We start from the raw sequence: 22,152 nt of genomic DNA on the forward strand, positions 1-22,152 counted from the left end.
TTAGAAAGTAGACGTAAATAAGTATGTTTGGGAAAAAAAGGGAAGGATCTGTTGCACATAGGTGAACAATATTGAAACAAAAAAAAAAAAAAAAAAGTCTGTGGCTCATTTACTGATCTACATTCAACCGGTCGCTTCAAAGTAGCGTAAAACTTATAAGTATGAAAGTCTGTGGTAAATCCAATAATGTAAACCGGAATTGATCATATAATTTGATTTAAAGTAGAAAAAAATGTAATCTCATGACTTATCGGGAACCAGTTTAGGATTTCTTTTTAAAAATCAATGTATTTTACTTACCTGCATTTAGAAAATTAAAACATGTGACTGTCCGGGTTTTTATACAGTAAGTATAGTTTTGATTAATTTTAACTTTTACAATCGTATTGTATTCGGACAATTTTCATAATATAATAATAATATAGATTATTCATATTTACTATGAATAAATGAATTATTTCTGAGCAAGTAAATTTTTGGTTATTTATTTTGGTCAAGAAATGTCATTTTGCGTATTTCTTATCCTCGTTTCACCTATATTTCGCAATGCGCCATCTTTTTTGCACCATTATTAGCGATCGATTTTTTTTCTATTGTAAGTAACTATTTTTATGTGTTTATATAAAATGAATGAATAAGTTTTTTATCATATTTTTTATAAGATGTTATAGAAAAGTTTTAAGGATTCTCTATTATGCAATTTTTTAAATATCAGAAAATTATTGTTAAATTGAAAAATTCAATTAGAACTTGTTTGTAGTGCTTCAGAAAAGATTAAACAATCAAATTGTTCAATACTGCGTGTGCAAACATCACATCAAGTAGTATATGTATTCAGTTATTAACTTGGTGCAAATATTGAATTTCTTTATTGCAGCTGCGTTTTAAAAACCTCGCTTTTTTCATGGCTATTTATTTTTTCCGCAAAATTTATCACTGTTATAGCTTTTATCAAAAATGCAAACTTTTCTATTCCTAAATTTTAAATAAGTATAAAAATATTCCTATTATGATTTAATATTGTAATTTATCTGTTACCTTTTTTGTTTAACTTGATGACTAAAAAATGTCTACGTGCAATCTTTACACTTGAATTGCGTAATTTGTTGACGGTTTCATAGTTTTATTCTTAATTTCTTTTTTGAATGATTAAACAACATAATTTAATGTTTTTTAACTATGTTTAGTGTACCTAAATCCATACGTTATTAAGATATTACTGAAATTTTAGTTATATGTTCAATTAAGAAAAAAAAACTATTATTTATTAAATAGTCTTTTTGTTTTTCTTCCTTTTTTCCTTTCTTTTTTTTTTCTTTTTCTCTTTTTCTTTCTTTTTTTTTTTTTTTGGCTGTTATTCTTCGTTTTCCATCATACAGCAGTCTGAAAAGGAGAAGCATAACTACAGATTGTATGTGGTACGATCCAAAAGTTCGGGGGACAAGCTATATAAAACCTTCTACAGAATAGTTCACATTCCCGAAGCACATCCACCTTCAAAAGGTCAGTTTGAGGGACTATGTACTTCTGCCAGTGTTCATATAACTTTTGGAAACACTCCTGGAAGTCATTTTTCGTTACCTTCTGTGATGCTGCTTTATCTCCTCCTGACAGAACAAGAAGTTCTGTCTAGAACTATGCGAGCACACTTTCCCGTATACCCATACTACTTTCTAGTACCTGATCAATATTCTCAAAAATAGCTAAAATCGCAAATTGTTTCAAACATATTTTTTTAATATTTTAAGCTGATTTCTAGGAATAAAATATTCCTCACTCATCTAAAAAAATTAGATGCGTAAAAAAAAAGAAAAAAAAAAAACGAACAAATAAAATAGCAGCACCTTTTAAACAAATCAGCTAATACACTTTTTTCCATTAAAAAAAATACCTTTAACAGCTTTCAAAACCAAAAAAAAAATAATAATAATAATAATAATTGAAATAAAAACACCATATCAAAAAAAAAAAAAAATCGTTTCTTTTTCCCCTGTTGCCAAAAAAAATTTTTTAAATGAATTAATGCACTTACCAAAATAAATAAAACAATAAAATGTCAACTTAAAAAATACTTTTCATTGTCAAAAAAAAAAAAAAAATAAATAAATAAATAAATAAATAAATAAAAAATCGTCTGCGCATATCTTTATGTAGAAACATAAATGACTTCGAGTTTATTCACCGAAAACTGAATACCTAAACTAAAACGTAAGCGAGAAAATAAAAACAAGTCATATCAACAATAATTATTTCACAGTTAAAACCATAACTGCGGAGTCGGAGTCGGAGTCAATCTCATTGTGGGATAAAGGAGTCGGAGACGAATATCCAAGAGTCAGAGTCAGTCATTTGCCCTCCGTGTATAAATTTTTGCCAAAGCTACAAAGTCAGAGTAGGAGTCCGATTAATAGTCGGGCACAGGAGTCGGATTCGGAGTCAGGTGCCCCTAAATTCTCGGAGTCGGGATCTGGAGTTTGGCGTCAAGAGCTATTTCTAACAAAATTTCTTGAAAAAAATCCGCCTTCAAGTACGGAATCTACATTGACTTTCAGTTTCCCCGTAGGCACTAATGTTAAGGGATTTGAACTGTTCAAAATTGAACGGAAAACTGTTCAAATCAAAAAGATATTTTATATACAAGTTTTTCATCAAACGCTTTTTCCTACAAAGTTTGTTTGAAGCAAATTCGCCTCACAGTTCGGAATTGCCTTCGATTTCCCCGTAGGCGCTAATGTTATTTTTTTTTTAAACTGTTCAAAATTGAACAAAAAATAGTTCAAATCAAAAAGCGAAATCTGGGAATGAGGTGTCCTCGCCGAGATCTTTCGAACAAGAAAAAGTTTATTCGAATCGGACAATTCATTCAAAAGTTATTAGGAGGGGACAGACCGACAGACATTTTCCCCCATCTCAATACCCTACTTTCCAATTTTTAATTTTTCGATATTTATTTAATTATTTTATTTATTTTTGACCTTTTTTTTTTATTCGCGATATTTTTAAGATGCATTAAACCTTCTTTCATGCTTTTTTCTTCTTTTTCTGACTTATACTGGCAAAGTAGGGTAAAAAAGCGGCGTTCATTCAAACGTTTTTTTTTTTTTTTGCTGGGAACAGGTAAAAGTCACACGGAGCTAAGTCCGACGAAACGTTATGGTATTTGTTTGTTATATCAGAGTATTGACCAATCGAACTGTGCATCCTCAACATGAAAGTCGCCTTCATCCCCACGATGAAGTTAAAGCAACAGCGCAAGATGCCTTGCAGGAGGTTGCGATAAATGTCTTCAAGGTGTCCTTCTAAAAGCTATACGTACGTTGGCAGAAGTGCAGAGTCGTTCAAGGTGACTATTTTGTAGATAGATGTACTTCAGTGATGTGAACTATTCAGGGTAAGGTTTTATACAACTTGTCCTCGAACTTTTAGATCATACTACGTACGTATGAGTTTTCAACTTACTATTTCATAACGTTTTTGAGTGACACTAGTTTACGCGCATGAAGACATCACAAGAGAAATTGCGATAATTAGCTAAGGAGGCGTTCAAAATGAATATTTCGGTCATCTACATGTTCTTAGGTACATGTGCAAGTACAGATGTGGCGAAAAAATTTGTGAAGTGTAAACTGGGTGATTGTAAAATAGAAATTTAGCTCGAAATCTGATTTTTTTTTTAATGATTACAATTCCTTATTCGTAGAAAGGAAGTAAAGTGAAATGAATCAATGATCCTTTAAATCCCTGACAGTCTTATCAATTTATTTCTGTTAATTTTTTCTTTTTTTTGCCATCGGCCAACGGCATCGGCCATCGGCAATCGGCCATTTGGAGGAAAACAATCGGCCATCGGCCATCGGCCGTCTTTGAACAATCGGCCAACAATCGGCATCGGCCCATCGGCCAAAAAATGCCTTTGGTCGAGCCCTAGTATTTTACTTACCTGCATTTAGAAAATTAAAACATGTGACTGTCCGGGTTTTTATACAGTAAGTATAGTTTTGATTAATTTTAACTTTTACAATCGTATTGTATTCGGACAATTTTCATAATATAATAATAATATAGATTATTCATATTTACTATGAATAAATGAATTATTTCTAAGCAAGTAAATTTTTGGTACAAAAAAAATGCAATTCACTGTAAAATTATATTCGCTTTACTCTAAACATAAATCACTCCAGATATATGGATTCCCACATAACCTAAAGCAGTAAAACTTTCTCCGGAAACTTTATTCTAACTTGGTAAGAGAAATGTCTTTTGGATTTTGTTTATAATTTTTTTAACAACTTCAGTTTCTTTAACGACTTTTGACAGAGCAGGAGAAAAAAAGACCGAAAAATTGTCAAGTAAAGGAAAAATTGAAGATTTTGCAAGCAGCTTTAGGCTACTACGTAAGCGCATAACGAGGCAACGAATAACTTGATATCACAAAACATTTTCTCTTGCAGATAAGAATGAAAATACGCATAAGTTTCGTAACTTACTACATTCTTCTTTATGAGGTTTGAACTACATTGAAATTTTTATTGAACAGGAGTTTTTTTCCCTTTCAACAAGAGTTTTCTTTCAAATGTCTTACGACATTTGGAGTTTTAAAAGGAACTATTACTATTTTGTAAAGACTTTTTTTTAAAGAGAGAAACACATAATTGTATTACTTTTATTTAGTAAAAAATAAAACATACTTTTCAAAACTTAATGACTGACAGGTAAACCTGTTTGAATCAGAAGTGCGATTAGCGCAAACGATTTTTTTATAAGTACATACTTCTCTTTGCATGTACGAAGTGGTTTAATTGTTGAATGTAGAATAAACACGCTTAAAAAAATGCTCAAATTCTTCCTGCATATAAGCATACTTACAGAGTGATATCTATTGAGCAATTTAAAAAATACATCTTAAAAACTTTTGAATAGTATGTGAGATTTAAATAAAGCTCAGTGATTAAATTCAGGGTACATTTCGATTTCGTTGAGCATGCAACTTTTTTTTTTTTTTTTTTTTTGTAAAAATGTTTAGGTAAAGCTTTTCAGATTGTTAACTGATCATTGACATCTAATATTTAGGCAATAACAGATTACTTCAACTTCAAAATACAATCATGCTTATTTGTTTGCGTCTAAAAAAAATAAGCATTTTTTTCACAGTGGTAAATAGCAATAACTGCTTTTATCGTTACATTCAGCTAGTAATTGTTATTATGTACTTACTGCGCTTTATTTTCCCATAACCGTTGTCTGGAGAATTCGCCGTGGGAAGATAAGGCGTAGAAGTTGCTAATTTTTAATTTCTTTGCATTTTTGTCATCTGCTGTGGTGTCAAGCCACCCCATTTTGTTTGAGTTCTGTTTTTTCATCCATTTCTCACCAAATCTTATGGCTGAACATCTTTTTTCGTAGTTAAAGCCTCTTCAATGCCAAAGTCACCTTTTGCATAGGAATATACTGCAGATTGCATTCCTTCCGCAGCAATATGCTTGTTGAACTGGTTTTCACCAGGTTACTTTGGTGGCTCACTTAATCTATACTGCACAAGTTTCCTTAATTGGTTTTCGCAAAAAAAAAAAAAAAAAAAAAAAAAAAAAAAAAAAACCACACACACATTCCAACAGTTCCTTATCATCACTATTGAATCAAAAACGCGTTTCTTCCACTGTCTCATAAACACATTTCTGCAGATACTGCGCTTTACCTCGCCACGGCAGATTGGAACATAAATGAATCCCTGCCAAAACTTACAGCAAGAAAAATGCCAAAAATGTATGGCAATGTACAATTTATTGTAAATCGCCACCTACTGGCGAAATATCATTTTTTTTTTGAATTACTAAAACAAATTTGATTTCTTCATAATGTTTTGCACAAAATTTCGTTAACTTTCGAGCACTAATTTTGCCTTTTGACAACTTTAAAGTAAAATTGTTTCATTATGGCTACTTTACATATGTATCATAAATAAAATATTTTTTTAATTTTAAAAAGAACATTTTAAGTTCTGAAAAAATATTTTTAATAAAACAAAAAATGCTTTTTAAACTGTGGCTCCAAACTGTCATTTGAAAAAACACACTTTTTTCTTCAATTATATTATCAAGCTCTCTGAAACGTCAATTAACGTTTTTATACTTGCGTAAACTTTTATTCTGTATACTTACAAAAAGACCACTCTGTTTCCTAATTTGATTAATTAACAACATTAGAGATCCGTTATTTCACAGAATTAATTATCATTGACATCCCTTTTCGACAAAATTAAAATAAATTACACAAGCCAGTATTTTTACGTATGGCATAATAAAAAAAGACATATATTTTAATTAAATAACTTATTCTGATGTTAAGCGTTTGAAAATAAAGTGTTTAATTTTATTAGCTAATGTTTTTAAAAAAGAAATGGTGTCAGAGCTGTTTCTTTATAAACTAGTTTTAATGAAAACATTTATTTGGAATAAAACAACTTTTACGTCATTGAAAAAATACAGTTGCCTTTTTTTTGAGTATGCACGTAACTGTATTTTCCTGAATACATAATTTTTGAATTTTTAACCAAATGAGTAGAAAATTTACTTCTTTGTTATTTTGGTTGAGTTATTCTTGTCACATATATTTGTCGGTTTATGCTCACGACATATACTTCCAATGTTTGTGTTTTCTTCTACCTCTAAGCAACATTAGTTACGCATTTATTAATTGAATGTTTATTGCACTGTAAACTTTAATTTAAAAAAAACTAAGTCATGGTTAAAGTCATTTACGTACTTCGAGGGCTTGAAAAGTGAAATAATGAAAAGCAGCTTAAAATGCTTTTGTCGGATGATTTTTCAACCACACTCTCACTTCCTTTACATGGTGAAAGGAATTTCTTGCTACCCCGAAATAGGTGTATGCAGTTTTCCTGCAAATTTGTACCATTTTGCGTTGTTTTGCGTTCCGAAATATTGAATTGAGGCGAACAGATGTAGATAGTAGATATTTCCGTGAAGGGTATCGATCCACAGTCATTTTTGTTAGTAACCCAGTGATTTTCTCCTAAGCCGTAATAATGAAAAACAACGTAAAAAGCTACTGTCGGATGTTTTTTTTTTAACCCAGGATCTCACTTCTTTTGCGTGGTAAAAGGAATTTCCTGCAATCCCGAAATAGGGGTATACAGTTTTCCTGCAAGTTTGTGTCCTTTTACGTCGCTTTGCGTTTCGAAATGTTTAATTGTTTTGACACGTGGCGTACGGATGTGAATAGCAGATACGTCCGTAGAGGGTTTCGATCCACGGTCCTTTTTGTTAGCTCAATTTCCCAGCACTTGGTAGAATCTCGAAAATTCTTAATACTATTGCAGAATTTAAGAGATCTGAGGTGAACAGAAACCAGCCGAGACAAAGTTGCCTGGTCTAGCAAGTTTCATTTTGTGGGGCATAACTGCAATACTCTATAAAGGAGATAGGAGGGAAAAAGAAGAGTTCACAAGCTAATATTAATCTAAAATATTACTTCTTACAAAAATATACGGGACTATTTCATTTACTTTCAAAAAAAAAACTAAATTTCACGGTTTAAACGCAGGTTTTATTTAAAGTCGTACTGTGGTTTAAGTTTCAAAATACTCAAAACGCATTACCATTTATGTTAGAAGGGGTTCATAGTTCAAATTAAGATTGCACATAGAATGCCAAGATTAGTCAATTGAAGCAAAGATTCGCTATTGCTCAAAAATCATATTTGGAATACGAAAACTTCGCTTGTCTAGTTCTGAACAAAATTTTTGTAATTATAGCAAACCGTTTATTAATTGAAAGTATTTTCATGTGTATCTTTAAAGACCAAACATACGTTTGTTCAAACATTAAAAATCACAACAAAATGCAAACTTTCTAACCAAAAAAGCAATTCTTCACTGGAAAATCATCTGCGCACCCTCTTTATGAAGTCATAAGGAGTAATACAGTATTTTCTTGGATTCTGCAGTCGGTGGGAAAATAAGCGACTGCGACTCCTTTACTCCGAAATCAATCCGATTCCAAATCCACGATTTCGATTCCTACGCCGCAGCCAAGGCGAAGCTGTAGCGGCTCCGAATTCGACACTTCTTTACTAATAATAAAGCTGAAAGTCTTTCTGTCCGGAGGATGCCTGTAGGATGTCTGTAGGATGTCTGTGACGCGCATAGCGACTAGACCGTTCGGTCGATTTTCATGAAATTTGGTACAAAGTTAGTTTGTAGCATGGGAGTGTGCACCCCGAAGCGATTTTTCAAAAAATCGATGTGGTTCTTTTTCTATTCCGATTTTAACAAAAAAAAACTATCATAAATTACGAAATTATCATAACGTGGAACCGTAACATGGGCACAAGCCGATTGGCCAGTTACGAAATTATCATAACGGGGAACTGTAACGTAGGTACAAGCCAATTGGCGAGAAAATTCACCATACATTATTTGTAAATGTACAGGCGAACCAAAAGACCTTTTAATTTTTCTATTACGGGCAAATCCGTGCGGGTGCCACTAGTAATATAATAAAATACTCGACTCCGCAGGTCTGTCTTTTATCTCTTTCCTAAAACTGAATTTTGTTTCTAAAAAGTGAATAACTAAAGACGTTAACTTTTCCTTGCAGAAACTTTAATGGCAAAAAATAGTTTATTTTTCATTTTGAGGAAAAAAAATATAAATAGTTACATACATAGTTTGGATAAAAGTATTGAAGATTCAAAAGAAAAAAAAAACTCTTCCACGCTTTAAAAAAATGAAGTAACTTTTTTGTTGAAGATTATTGAATGTAGCCTAATTTTTATTCAAAACGCGACAAAGTGAATTAAGTGAAAAAAAGGCGTAAAAGTGTTGAGAAAAAAAAATACAATTTTACCGTTTTTGACAACAGATAAAGGAAAGAGTCAAATATTAGCTGTAACCAAATTATACCGCAAAGTACTTACAAGAAAAATATAGAAAATGTAAGGTATATTTTATTTTTTAACGAACTACTAATATTCCGCACACTTAAGGACAATGATGCAGTTTGAATGATAACTACATACATATTAAATACGATACATCTAGTTGTAATAGGCATTATATATATAGAAGAGACTAGGGATACTTGATCCCTAGGGATACATGATCCCTCAGCCAAAAATATACCAAAATCATTAAGTAAAGCTTTGAAACCTGACAACAGTGTTTAAGTTCTACTTGTACATAAAAACTGGCAACACTTTGTCTTTTTCAGCCATTTTGTTTTAGCTCAAGAAATGATTGAATGTGTACAGGAAAACTTTTTTTTAGGAAAGCATTCTGAAGTTTACTTGATTTGTTATATGCAAAGTTGGATATTCAGATTTTGAAATAAGTTTTTTAAAGGAAAAAAGTAATGTGCTTAACCAATAAATTTTTCCTGAAAAATTTACAAAAGTGCAGCAAATGAGAATGAATGAGAATGAATGTGTTAGGACGCCAAATCCTAAGGAACTTTAAGAACTACAACCACTGTAATGTTTGCATCTGACTTTTCAGATTTTGAAAACATATGCTAGGTTTTCTTTTCTTTTTCAGAAGCATAAAGATACTTACAATTTTCTTATCTTTATAAAAATTATTTCAATTGAAAAACTCTTAATTTTATTTTTTCAAGACTAGAGGCAAATAAGTTGATTTTTGTAGTTATGATCGAAAGTTTTTACTAGTTGTTGTAAATTTAGTTTCATTACACTACTTTTGAAGTCATTATTAGTTTCATTTATAAAATATATTGTTTACAACTGTATTGGATAATAAATAACTGATCAAAAGCATCTAACTAGTAAGTTGATTAAAGTTGGGTAAATTTTTCTACAAATTTCCTAGTTGAATTTAAAGCAGTGTTATTTTTGTGTTGACATTATTATCATATAAGAAAGAAGAAAATTAGAAATATTGTTTTTTTTTTTTTTTTTGAAGCATTATGTAAAAAACGAAATCCATAGGTAAAGTGCTGATCTAATGAAAAGTCTGCGTATTTTCTCAGTAGGATCAAGTAACTCCCATGAAGGGATTGAAGGGATCAAATATACATGACCCCTTTATAAAAATATTGAAAGAAAAATAGATTACCAAAACTATTTGTTTAATTTCAACTGAAAAAAATACTGTAAGATAAAGGAAACAATTACGATTGTTTACGCAATTTTTGAAAAAAAAAAAACCCTGATAATTTGCACCAGAGAAAAAAAAATTGAAAGTTGAAGTGGGGATCGAATATCCCCATTCTCCTCTATACATACAGACATATGTACACAAGTGAGTAAGTCCGATGACAAATATATAGTCTTCAAATACTTTAAATGCGAAAATTTAAATCCATAATTACTGACACATTCTTTTTAATAAAACATATATGGGTTTAGTATGAAGAAATGAGAAAATCATAAGCTTGGTGAATTAACCGACTTGCAAAAAAAAAAAATATAGGCTTTAATTTTAGTGTGGCGTGATAACCACTTATTTTGTGTAATTAATAGCTGCATCGAATTTCTAAACTTTTTAAAGAAAATAATCAATGTTCGTTTCTTGTTTCTTTTTTTCACAAAACATGCAATTTGTCCAACTGCCTGGGCTGGTTTAATTCTCAAGAAAAACATATTCATAATTGATCTCTTGCTGACAATATTTAATGAAACCCTTTACCAAAATAATCATGTAGCATTGAATCTTCCACAACATTTTAAATTTCTTTCTATCTTTTTCCGAAGAAATGTCAATATATAACAATCCTCATAGCTAGAGGCTGCATAGTTTTTTCCCCAATTGCCACTTTTTTCTACGTTAAAGCCATTACAAATCTCGTCAAAATTTTTATTTATGACGTTCTTTAACGACTTCAACACTGCTAACGACTTAAGGGAATGTTATAAATGCATTGAAAATGGTTGAGAAAAAAGAGCAACAGAAAATCTTCAGTGGCTGCTGAAGGCTACAGCACGGAGCAGAAAGAATTTTGAAAATTTTAACGAAGCCAATAACTGGATATAGATTTTGGCGCTAACTAAAAAAAAGTTATAATAAGGCACTGTTTTGAAGGCGTTGTTTTTGAAATAATGAAGGACTTACAATGGAGAAAATTGTTTCAAGTCCAAGCGATGACGCAAAAGAATAAGTAACTACGATTATTTTGCTTTTGCTTTCTTATAAATTTGATACATCATTTTAACGTCTGAAAAATATGAAAACATAAAATAAGAAAATTTCACACTGGTTCTTTAATGTAAAACATATTTTTTTTTTCATTTAGGCAAGATATTTCGTTTTACTCATCCATTGTGTTTTCAAAATTGCCGTATAGAAGTAATTGCGCACTTTCAAATCGTTAGGTAAATCTTGTCTTTATGAGTGATTTCAATAAATTAGGCGTTTCATTTGTGGCATTCATTTAGCAAAAATATGAATGCTAAAAAATCAAAAAATTGTTGTTTAGTGTTTATTAAACAATGCTTTGAGATATGAACAAATTTTATAGTCTACTAGCTTACTACCCGGCGTTGCCCGTGTGATTTTCGACGCAACATATCTTTTGTATATCTAATGAATTCTATCTAAATGAGCGTAAAAAATGCATTCATGCCACTCTCTAGTTTCAAATCTTCAAAAGACTTTGCATATTACAGAAAACCAAGCATTTGCCGAAAAAGCAGCATCAGCTTAAAGCGAAAAATTATGAGGCACATTATCTGGGCTCTGTAGTGTCCACTGGCACGTTGTCTGACGTTGAATCAGACGGGCGGTACATAAATTGTCTTGATGCAAAGACAAACTATTGTCTTTTGCACATTTTGTGGGACAATTTTTTACGTGATGCTACGAAAGATAAGCCTTGTGCTGCTTTTGTAGGTTTCCTTCCCCCAAGACATCAAAAAATGCAACAGTACGTTTCACAGACATTTTATTCAGATATAAATCATTGAAAGTCTCCTTAAAAGGATTCGTAAACTTACCAAAAAAAAAAAAAAACAATCCCTATTATCAAGCACAAATAAATATACACAAAATAGTCTTCTTGGGTACAGTTACAATATTTTCATATTAATTCAAAATCATACTCAATGACCAAAAGCTAAAAAGACAGTCCACCCTACAAAAAATGATGAATTCAGTCAATAATGTTTGTAGACGATTAGACTCCGTTTTATTTTTTGGTGTTTTTTGAATGAAGATATCAAGTGTTAGGTTATTTTGAAGGTTTTCATTAAAGCACAGTTCTCAGAAAAGTTGCTTAGTGTAAGTAACTTTGCAAAATGTGTCTGCTCACTCATGCCATGGCAATTTAGTGCCTTGCCATAGAGTAAAATTGGATAAGTGTAACTTGTCTAAAAAGACGCACATCAGTTACATTTTATTTTCTTATATTAACGTCAAATTTATATTTTCGTAGGTAAAAATGACAGTTAGACAGTAATATTAATGTCTTATAACGATTTGAAATTTGTCCAGATTAAGGCGGTCACTTCCATCTATTCGGAAGGTGTTCCATTCTCGGAATTGAAGTTGTCACGTGACGCATGACGTCATCTTTCCGAAGTTTCTTACTTTGATGTGGCCGGAATATTTCAACTTCGGTAATTCACTTCGGAAAAGGGTTAAAAATTATCGACAGCAAAATATGTCTCTGAATTTCAGTTCCATTACCGGATAGATTAGTTTTATACATCTGCTATTGCGAGGAGAGCTACATTTTTGATTTATTATATTATACACTGGGTTCAAAAAGTTAAGTAACAACCGGTATTTTGCGTCTAATTTGCAAATGAATGAATGCAGAAACAAAAAAAAAAAAAAAAAAGGAGGATATGTGCATTAAATAATTCTTTATTGAATGAGTCATAGAAATTTGTATTGGTGTATTGCATAAACGATTTATGACAAAAAAAAAAAAAGCAATCTTTGCGGAAAAGTCTATTCTTGAAGAAAACAGAACATCACAGTGTTATGTAATAAAATTTCATAGAAACAATACAAAAATGGGTTCTAATAAGGAATGTGTACCGCCCTAACTTGAATGCATTGGCGGCATCGATTTTCCATGCTGTTTATTAAGTTATCGGACACCGGGATAGGAAAGAAGGACTAGACACAGAGTAAGCCTTGTTTCAGCTTAAGTAACCTTGGAGGAGGAATTAAAGCAGCAACCTGTCTGCCAAGATAGACGCAAAGATGTTCTATTGGAATCAGGTCTGGATATCGAGCTGGCCATTCCATTCGTTCCTAACTGTGGTCCTCAAGATAGTCCTCAGCAATCCTTTTTCGGTGAGGTCGTGCGTTACCACTCATCAGAATGAAGACATTACCTATAGCACTAGCGTATGGGCGGACATATGGATCAAGGATCTCATCCCGATATCTCGCACCAGTCAGAGTTGCTCCGGGGAACACATAGAGGTCAGTGTGACCAACAAGTGAGACCCCTGCCCAAACCATGATTCCACTATCTCTATAACTGTTCCTTTTAACAGTGTTGTGTTGATGGTATCTAGTGCGTTGTTCTCTCCAGATCAGTAGACGTGTCTGTGAACAACACAGAAACCCATTACTGCTGGATCCAGGAAACATGTTCACTTTCCCAGCATAAGCGGATCCTTCTCTGTGGGCCGTTTCGCGGAACACACACAACTGGTAGTCTTGAATAGAGACCTGCTTTGTAAAGACGATTTCGCACCGTAGTAGCAAAGATTCTTCTTCCTGATGCTACACCGTACCAGCAGAGATTGTTCTTCCTGATGCTACAAAGTGGTCTGCAAGAGCTGCGTTACAGTAGCGGTTCTTCTCCTTCGAGTCGAAAGAACTAGAAACGATTCTTCTACAGGTATTGTTGCTTGGAATATGTCATCTGAACACAGAATCTTCTGATTGGTATTGATCAATAAGTGCTGAACAACTCTACGAGACACATTGAGACGTCTAGCAGCATCAGCCTGAGACATTCCAATTTCCATCCATCCAACTGCCCGCCACCTTAACGAATCAGGCAAACGAAGTTTCAGAGACATTTTCTAAACTCTGTTGACTATTATCACCGAAACAGTCAACAGCAGTTGAAAATCAACACAACTTACACACAAAAGTACGAAAGCTTGATATTTCCATTTTTTTCCTCACTCATAAAAATATGTTTTTTTTCTGCAAAAAAAAAAAAGAAAAAAAGAAAAAGAAAAAAAGTGGCAGCTATCGTTTTTTGATATATTTTTTAGAAAGTTCGTTTTTATCATTCATGCAAACTGTATGCATTTTATTGTTACTGCCATATTTTTAATGGTGAGCTTCGAAAAACACGTTGTACCTTAACTTTTTGTGGCCAGTGTAAATTGTTCGGTACATCCTTTCTGCAACTTTTTGCATAAATTGAATTATGATTGTACATTTGGAAGGTGATATTGCAAAGTTAATCAGATAATAAATTTAAACATTCTTGAAAAGTTTCTAACCGAAATATTTTTGGCAAAAAAGTTTTTGATTTTTTTTTTTTCGAAAGCAAAAATATTAATAAAAGAATTATTAGCTTTACAGTGTTACGTCTTATGATCAACCTCTAATGAAAGTTTGAACCTCTTTTTAGTTGTATCAGTTTATGATATAGACTGGTAAGTGAGTTGCGACCCAGAGCCAAGAATTTTGTGACACGTTTAAAGTTCTGTATTAATCCTAAAGGTAGCCACATTGAAATTTGTAAATATAATAGACGAAATGATGTATTCGTATTTATTTTTAAGTTTGGTCGTAATATTTTCATTGGCATTAAAGTTATGGTGCATTATGTGTGCCTAAGTTATTTCTTGTCACTTTGTATGTAAAAGCATTTTGAAATCAAGTGTTATTTGTTTTTTAATCGAATGTTTTTGATACATTTGCTAACAATACCTCTAGCTTGAATGTGCCAATAAATCATTTAAAATATTTAACAATATACATACTAAAGTTTTACTTATACGTACGCGTTTTAGACTTCTATTGGAAGTATTTAATAAAGAGTAAAAAAAAAAACAATTTAACTGCCTTGACACTGAAGTTTTATCTCAAATTTCCTATAATACAAATACGTAAATTATGGGTTATGCACCCCTGCTTGAATGTTGGTAACAAACATTTTGAGCTACTAATGGAAATAAATTAAATTATAGCAGAATGCTTGATACAAATTTTCTTCAAACATAATACAGAAGAAAAATTAGTTGCCTGTTGCTGCTTAAACACATTAAATGTATCTACCAAGTATTTTTCAAAATAGCTACTTGTGAAAGTCTTAAAATATTTTTAAGATACTAGTCTAACTTCTGGATCGTAATTAGGTGAAAATATAAGATTTTGTTCTAAAAAGCTACAGATATTTTCACATTTCAATAAGCCTCGTGTTAAAGTTTATAAGAAATAAAGAAAGGTTACTATTGTATTTAAAAGTTGGGTCATTTGAGGATTATATATTATTCAAGTGCTCCACTCATGGAGCGATGTGTTCCAATGTTACCATATTGGTCCAGTTCTGGACCACAAACCGATTTTTAGTACTTTGCTTTTCAGTTTTCAATTTGAATATGTTTTTTGAATCTTTTAAATTGTATCTGTTACCAGGTCATTATATGTAGTAATGAACCATTGATCCCATTACTGATGCACTTGAGGCCTGTTGCTAATAAATTAATGATTTTTGTAAAGCGCTAAACTACTTTTTTTGAACACTTTTACTAAACTATGTAAATACATCGAAAGCCCGGAGTTATTATTTCTAATAAGCATATATATTTAAGCAGCCCCATTTATAGGACCTATTACTGGAACGTCCGAAATTCAATGTACCCATTTCTAGAATATTGATACAGATTTAGATTTATTTATTTTTAATTGAAGTATTTTTTGATTATTTTATGTATTGAAAATAAAACATGATATTCAATTAATGACACATGAGTAATTTTGTGGCAAGAGCTCAATTAATAGACTATTTTCTTTATGATTAGGTTGATGAAAAAAACGTGTTTTAAAATTTATCACGCAGTATTTTCTTTTCTTTTAAAACTTCGTTACACCTACAAAAGTAAATGGCTATTTTTTGTATTATGATAATATGTTATTTATTTTGAACATTGGTACGCAAAGAAAGACTGATTAAAAAACATGCATAAGACGTATTTAATGATTTTTTCCTTGGGGTTTCGATTTTTCCTTTAAAGCAATGTCAAATATTTTATTTTTTTCTTGTTTAAATTTTTCTTATCACATTCGAAAACTTGGCAGTCAGTCTTTGTTGAGTTTAAAAAAAAAGAGTTTTTCAGTTCAGTGTTCACTGTTTAGTTTTTTTTCTACCACAGCATTAACAGTTACTTTAAAAATTTATAAAAGTTGCATCCATTTCTGAAAATTAACCTTGTTGCAAATTACCGTTTAAGAATGAAATAAAACTCTGAGCCAGTATAGAACTAATATTCTTGTGATTTTTTATTTCTAAAAGATTTCAAAAAAAAAAGCTAAATTTTCTGTTTTAGTCTGATTTTTTAGGTAATCTATAGAACCTTTTTACTACAGCAATATATTGGTTCATCCTAAAATACGTAATATATCACAAACCAATGTTTAATATTTTTTTCACACATGCGTTTCCAAAAAGAATTTATCTTTTCTAGAATTACTTTTACTTAGAGACTTCCATGAGATATATCTTACAAGCCATAATTCGGTGTGTCGTATTAAACTGGACGCGTCTAACACAATTTCCTGAGTAATCATGCTTGGTAGATGCCTTCGTGGGACACGTCAAGAGTAGTTACCGTGACAAGCATATGGCATTTTTGGAAGTACACATAAATTGAAGACTCAAATATTGGTAACATATGTTTTCAAACTATTTTCTGGTTATTGATTTTCACTAACCCACATGGCATGTTTTTTTTCTTCACTTTTGATAATAATACACGTATTTATTTTATTTTTATAATTAAGCAAAATATTTATATTTTTAATGCTTGGTAGTGAAGCAAAAAAAAAATAAATAAAAATAAAAAATTAATTTGAATTTTGACATCTGGAATTCAAATTATGTTTTTCGCAATCACGAGTGTGTGTGTGTGTGTATGAAAGCGAGTGTTTCTGTATGTATGTGTGGGTAGGTTAGTATGTATGTGTGAAGGTGTGTGTGTGTGGTGAGTGCGTATGTGTGTGGTGTGTGTGTATGTGTGTGGTGTGTGGGTGTGTGTGGTGAGTGTGTAGGTGTGTGTATGTAGGTGTGTGTGTGTGTGTGTGTGTGTGTGTGTGTGTGTGTGTGTGTGAATGTGTGTGTAGGATATAGACTCAAACTGTATACGGTTTACACTCTATAGGAACAGCATCGGGAGGGACCGGTTGACGGCGGTGCTGCAGTGGGAAGCGGGGGGAAAATAAAATCATAGGAACATCAAAACAATCAACTGAGAGTAATAAGCAGTGTGATTGCTCAAAAAACTGAAACATGTAGTATACAATGAAACTTACCTTTTAAATGACGACATTTTTTATTGCTTATTTACTGTGTTCTTAATAAAAATCAGTTTAAACTTTTCATCAAATTTATTTATTTATGTTTTGCGCTATTTATCTGAAGTTATTCTTCATTGAAATACATTTATAGAATGTATCATAATAAATGTTTTCACGGAATACATAGCAAAATGTTGTCAGTTTTCATCCGATCTGCAATTATTTCACGATATACCCTCAAAGTTACATCACACTAAATAAATTTAAAGTGCATAAGTTAGATATATTTTAAGGCTAGCAAGAAATATCATATCAATTTTGTTCCACATTTACAAGTATGTTTTTCCCTATTCGAAAGCTAGAGTTTTGACATGAAGATTACTGTTACACAGTCTTTTGATATTTCCATGAAAAAAAAAAACTACGGTAGAAATTACTGCCATCAATGTGCCAGTAACTTCTACCGTAAAATCCTATTTTACTGCAAAATTTTACGGTAGAATAAACGAGAGTAAAAAAACTCAAAATGTGAGTAGCAGATTCGAATTCAGGACCTTCGTATTGACAGGTGGCTTTGCTATCCACCATACCAGTTGAGGTCCATCGAGTGAGGGAAATACGATGCTGCGTGAATTGCATCGTAAGTCACGTGGTGTACCAATTGGTGTTGCAATCATTTATTTTTTTCGGTACAACTTTCTGTACTTTTTTACAATAGAAGTTTAGTGAAATTTTGACTGTGTAGTGTTGTGATCCATGTATGATGTGTGTCCATCACGAAATTTTCTTCTATTTCCATTTAATGAATTCTTTGACCTTATGTATAATCGCTCAGGTAATCGCTACTACAAAATTCTGCTATTCGCAAGAGCAGGAAGTTTTCGATAATTGGGAAATTTTCGATATTAACTCATAGATGTTAAATCTTTGTCACCAGTGCCTGCGTGAGGAAATTTTTTCCTTTGAATGCGTAATCAAAGATTAAAAAAGCATCTTTTTGTATATATATTTGCATTTATATTTTGCATATACTGTTTGACCACGGATTGTATGAAATTGGCAAACATCCAGTTAAGGCGACTCCATCTGAATGAGGGTAAAAATAATTTATGCACGTATTCCGCTCATTTGAAGGAGACTCTGTTTAATTTAGAGGCTAACATACATCTGCAAAATCTGACATCCCTGAAAACTAATAGATGCTTCCATTTCCGCGTGTAAACCGGATGTTTGCTTTTCCATACAATCCGTGGTTAGACAGTATCTCATTGCCATAAAACTACATACCGAAAGAAAATCACGAAAAAATTGACGACATTGCCAAAAGTGCTCGCAAAGGCAGACTCAAAGAGCGAAAACTGAAAATTAATTTTAAAGGCTTGCTATTACAAGCCCCTGAAGCTATTAATTACAAAAATTTTATTTGCTAATAAATGGAAAATGGCAACAAATAAATATTTTAAATCATTTGTGATTTTTCAATAGTTTGCCAACAATTCAATCGAGTAGAAGGCTTTCTCAAGCAGAAGTCATTTTTATGCGATTCATTTTTCACATTTTGTATTTTCAACGATTTTTATTGGAGATAACGATGGTAAAAATCAAACCCTCCTCTGAAGCTATTAACGCCAACATTACGTACCACAGAGCCAGAAGGACGTAAGTTACATTATACTAACTTTGCAGGAAAGAGTAAAAACTTTTTTCTGGCTCATGCAAAGGACAGGAGAAACGCTCTTTTAACCCTGATACAAAATTGAAAAGGATTTTTTTTTTAAAATTACGTTCACATGGCTCGATGCGGAATAGACTTTTACATACAATGCACTAATTAGCAAAAAATTGCAGTTTTTGGACTTACGTCACTCTGGCTCTAAAGTGCAGAGTTGAATCCGCACTTGTTTCCGTATAGGTCGATCTATCGACATGAATCTTGACAGCGGTTCAACTAAGAGCTTTAAGCAATATTATTGTTAGACAATGTTAGACAACATTATTTTGAAAAAGCAGTCAAAAAAAAAAAACACACACAAAAAAAAAAAAAAAAACCTATATTAATAGTGAAACAGTAAGTAAGAACCAAGGAAAAAAAGATAAATAAAAAGCTGAAAATGAGCATATTATTATTATGACAAAGAAACTAACTTAAAAAATCCATATGAAATTGCACACGTTGTGCTATAGTAAAAAAACTCCATCATCAACATATGTTACATATATTCCATGAAAAACAGATTTTTTCCCCCGAAAGAAATCAATACAGTTTATGTGACCTTTATTCCTCGCGTATGAAACATCCCTCTTAAACGCAATCCATGTATTTTAAACTTTCAAAGATATACCTGTAAAATATGGCATTCGTTTCATATATATTTTCTATAAATGGACCAAATGGCCATGAAATTTATAAGAACTATTTAAAGAAGCCATATGACGCATAAAATAACACTAGAAGCATTCTGTGCACGACAATAACGGTAAATTACATTCATTTTAAAGAGAAAAATGGCAACATTTTCCAGTTTCAATGTACGACCATACGATTTATAGATATCGACAGGATCACATAAAATTCAATATTTATCGCGCGCATAAAACCTTAAAGTGTATACTCTCCACATTTTTTCTTCATAGCAAATATTTTCGTTACTTTTCCTAATCCATGACTAAAGTTTCATCTCAGTAGCCAAAGATAGGGTGCGTGCCGTTTCTATGGCAACTCCATTCGCATGTTGAGCAATACTTGGCGGAAAGAAATTGAAAATTTTCTTTCGTTCTATTTTATTTCCCATTGAACTTATTTTTCAGAAATAACACAAGAAGGTAAAGACCGTTATTTTTATTGCATCTTTCAAAATTAGCATGCATTTCTGCTTTTATTTCTTTAAAACGAAAAGTTGCAATCAGCCATTCTACTAGAAGGATGGTTTCCAGTCGCGTTTTTTCTTCTTCCTTAGATGAGCTTGTTCAATACAACTTGCAATCAGTATTCTGCAATAGCTTCTCAGCTTTATTTAGCAATTAGTTTAATTGAATGCGTAAGTTGTTTTATAAAATTTTAAGCACTCTTGCATATCCTCTTGGGAATTAGTTGAGCGAAGAATTAAACATTTATCTTTTAAAAAGTTTCTCTAACTTCTTTAAAAGATTTAAAATCAATTATTTTGTTTACTTTGAGTTCTATGAGATTTTACTTTACATCATTGAAAAATAACATTTTTGTTACATAACTCTCTCTTTTCCTTAATCCTTTGATAAATGTAATGTGGTGTACTATTCACAAAGCACGATAGACAATGCAACGTAAAAAGTTCAATAGATATGAAAGATCTCCAGCAATACAATTTTTTTTTCAAGACTCTACATCAATTAATACCAATATCACATCTTCATAATCCATGAACTAAACATATTTTTTTTTGAGAAGTTGAATTATTGAACCAGAGCTGAAATTTTTATCTGAAAATGTGACGCATGAAGAGTAAAATAAAGAAATTTTAGAAATTTTAGATTTATGTGCTTGTAAAAAAATAGCGGTTTTAATATGCAACGTGTGTATGCTGAAATCATATCCTTTAATTAAAGAAAAAACTTTTAAAAGTTGTTTGAAATGGATGCATGTAAGTAGATTAAACTTTCAGTACTGCAAAAAAAAAAAAAAAAAAAAAAAAAAAAGCTGGCATTTCTGTATATTTTTTAACTGCGTATGTTCAAAATATCTTGTGAACCAGATAGTTAAAAAAATTTACAGGTTTACATGCTTTCTAACAACATTTTTGCAAAACGGTCTTGTAGCAGCATTTATGAGATCAATTTAACTGCTAAAAACTGATTAATTGATTGCCGTGGATTGGGATCGTTACAATCCCAATTTGCCTTATTGTAAAATTGGACCATAATCATCAACGTTTTAGTAAAATTTTATCTGCTGCAATTCATTTCTTTTTTCATTTCGTTAGATATAGTTTTACTAAATAAAAATTTTACGCATTGTAAATACGACTTAGAAAATTTAATAAAGCACTTTCATTTTACACTTTATATTTTAAATATAAAACAAACCAAAAATAATTTAAAAAAAAGTATTCCAGAATAGGGTAAAATTAAAAAAAAAAAAAAAAACTTCTTCCAGAATAGGGAAAAATTTATAATAATAATAATAATTTAAAAAAAAAAGTCACAGCTAAAATTTCCCCTATTATCCTTAGAAAGCTTTTTTCGGAGCTTTTCTTTCTTTCTGTATATTTAACTCTTTAAAAATTAAATTCACTTCTCAATAAAATTTTAAGGTAAAAACTGCCCAGAAATTTCCTCAGAACTCACCAGTAGGTGACGAAGTAAAGCGTGAAGAAATTTGTATATAATGCTTGTCTTGCCAATTAATATGTCTTGTCAATTCTTCATAAAATGTAGCTTAATCTTCTTTAAAAAGTCAGTGCCAAAGCAAGACACATTACTGCAAATTTACGTTTTTTAGCACTGTTTAAAAATAAATTGTTTCAACTGAGACACATACCAGTTCAACGCTAAAAGTGAGATCATTTGCAATTATAGTAGAACAGAGAATTTAATAAAATTTAATAAACTGAGTCAGAAATATAAATTAAGAAACTTGTTAATTAACATTGTGAAAAATGAAATAGAATTTGGTGAAATGGATCTCAAAGCATTAAAAAGAT

General features: G+C 31.4%; 1 protein-coding gene across 1 annotated transcript in view; it reads right to left on the reverse strand.

Moving 5' to 3' along the window:
• LOC129221911 (cell adhesion molecule DSCAM-like) overlaps positions 1-22,152 on the reverse strand; it is a 301,931-nt gene that overhangs the window by 94,075 nt on the left and 185,704 nt on the right. The window lies entirely within an intron of this gene.

The sequence above is a fragment of the Uloborus diversus genome, chromosome 5 (assembly GCF_026930045.1).
Source record: "Uloborus diversus isolate 005 chromosome 5, Udiv.v.3.1, whole genome shotgun sequence".
NCBI lineage: Eukaryota > Metazoa > Arthropoda > Arachnida > Araneae > Uloboridae > Uloborus > Uloborus diversus.